Consider the following 2,577-nt stretch of genomic DNA (forward strand, 5'->3'; position numbering starts at 1 on the left):
ACTGTGACCTGGGTTGTTTCCGTCAAGCTGTTAAGTCCCTGTCCCTTTAAGACTTTCAAAAAGCCCCCGCTTTTGTCACAGGGGCATCAGCTTCGGCACCCGCTCAGATGTCTTACTCCCTGTTCCCCCAGTATCGAGGGCCCTCTGCCCACGCACTGCGTCTGTGCTCTGGTGGGGGTGGCTGGTGCTGGGTGTTCAGCAGCCCTGTGCTCCGTCTCCCTCCCGCTCTGCCTATTCTTCTCCTGCCAGGAGCTGGGGGGATGGGCGCTCGGGTCCCGCAGGGCCGGGGTTGTATCTTACCCCTTTCACCAGTCGCTGGGTTCTCACTGGTGTAGCTGCAGTCTGGCCACTGTCCTGCGTCTTCTGGTCTCTCTTTTAGGGCTATTTGTGTTTGTTGTATTTTCAAAAGTATATATGTTTTTGGGAGGAGATTCCCACTGTCCTACTCACGCCGCCATGTTGGCTCCGCCCTAGTAAATCTACTTTTAACCACTGATTCTGACTTTTCATCATTTTCTATCCTCAGGCGATTTGAAAATCATCTCTTTTGCCCAAGTCAATGGATGGACAAAATGATATGGTAGTACCTGAGTTTGTGTTGCTGGGCCTTTCTAGTTCTTGGAAAACTAATGTCTTTCTCATGTTAACATTCTCCTTGATCTACTTAGGGATCATCCTGGGAAATCTCTTCATTTTCTTTTTGGTACATTTTGATTCCCACTTACATTCTCCTATGTATTTCCTGCTGGCCAGCCTATCGTTCATTGATGTGGGGGTTGCCTCCACCACAGTCCCTAAGATGATCACAGACATTTTAAATGAATACAAGGTGATTTCTTTCCAAGGCTGTATGACCCAGATATGCTTCATCCACATCACGGGAGGAGTGGAGATGGTGTTACTCACAGCCATGGCATTTGACAGGTGCACAGCTATCGGTAAGCCTCTTCACTACTTGAACATCATGAGCCCTAAAATATGTGTTGCATTTGTAATCACTGTCTGGGTAATTATTGGGGTGACCCATGCGATGTCTCAATTTGCTTTCATTGTAAACTTGCCCTTTTGTGGTCCTCTTAAAATGGACAGTTTTTACTGTGACTTTCCAAGAATCATAAAACTTGCACGCACAGATGGAGCCAAGTTTGAGTTTATTATTGCTGCCAAGAGCGCCTTGATGAGCATGGGCACCTTCTTCCTGTTAATCCTTTCCTATGTCTTCATTTTGGTCACTGTCTGGAAACGTTCTTCAGGAGATTTATCCAAGGCATTTGTCACTTTGTCAGCTCATATCACTGTGGTGGTTCTTTTTTTCACTCCATGAATGTTTCTCTATGTATGGCCTTTCCCCACATCATCAATTGATAAATACCTGTTTATTGCTGACTTTGCTATCACCCCTGTCTTAAACCCCATCATATATACATTAAGGAACAAAGAATAAAAGTAGCCATAAAAAGAGTGAGTAAGTGGGGACATCATGTCAGATTTTGCTAATCGCATATCTTTGGAGCTCTAAACCTATATATCTATCTGTCTTCTGAACATCTCCACTTAGGCACCTGGCATTTAAAATAGAACTGGATGTATCATCTGTCTCACTTAAAAAATTTTTGCTACTGCTATAAAGCATTAATTCCTTACCTTGGCTATCATAGGAAATGTGAAACCATCATGTAAGGGGATTATTTTATTATTTCATCAGACAGCATCACTATCACTACATAATATTTTTATTATTTATGAAATTATGATCATTGTAACAATATAGAAGGATGCAATTAAAACCTTTCTGCTTCCCAAAAGGTTTGCAAATAAAGTACAGACTTACTTTTGGGAAGGTCAGAAAACATCACACTGAGTGGTTATATATGTAGGACTAGAAGCTCTACTTAGTTCCTTAGGTTGGTTACCCTCAGAAGATCCAAAAACAAAATTAGATTGCAAGCAGCTTATCTGAAAGCAGATTTTGGAAGCATCAATAAAGGAATGAGAAGGATACTAAGCTTATGTTAGTAATATAACTGCAGTGCAAGCAAACTGTGGTCCTCCCAGAAACTGCATAGATTCTGTGATATACAGTTGTCATAAATGAAGGGCAAGGTTTTTGAAGTATTCTTCATTTTTAGAGGGTATTTGAATCCCTTGGCATGTTCAACCTTTCTTACAGAAAATATTGCACACATTTTTTGGATAGCAGACCTAAGCAGTGATATACACTTCCCGCTGCTGACAATGAAGGACCATTTCCAATAAAAGTAAACTTAAAAGCCATCTCCCAATATTGCTTTGTTACTAAGAGAAGTGTTAACTAAACTTTTTACTCTAATGGATGGAAAAGAGGTAATTAAAAATAAAGAACTCTGTGGAATAAAATGTTTGTTTTTTCAGCAGTTCAAGTTGAGCTATTCAGCCATAGGCAAAGTTCTGCAAGTCTTTGGTGGGGCCAGCTATCATAGCAGACCATCGCATGCTACCTGCAAAGCATGCTGACTTCTGCGAGAATAAGTAAAATCTCAGTTCAAATACAAAAATTGTAGCTATAAACCAAAATAAAACAAAATTTTTCTCACAACC

At 41.0% G+C, this 2,577-nt stretch overlaps 1 pseudogene; it reads left to right on the top strand.

The window, feature by feature from the left end:
* Window positions 1–559: 559 nt before the first annotated feature.
* Window positions 560–1,444, top strand: LOC118913552 (olfactory receptor 4F21-like; annotated as a pseudogene).
* The last annotated feature ends 1,133 nt before the right edge of the window (window positions 1,445–2,577 follow it).

This window comes from Manis pentadactyla, chromosome 11, assembly GCF_030020395.1.
Source record: "Manis pentadactyla isolate mManPen7 chromosome 11, mManPen7.hap1, whole genome shotgun sequence".
Taxonomy (NCBI): Eukaryota; Metazoa; Chordata; class Mammalia; order Pholidota; family Manidae; genus Manis; species Manis pentadactyla.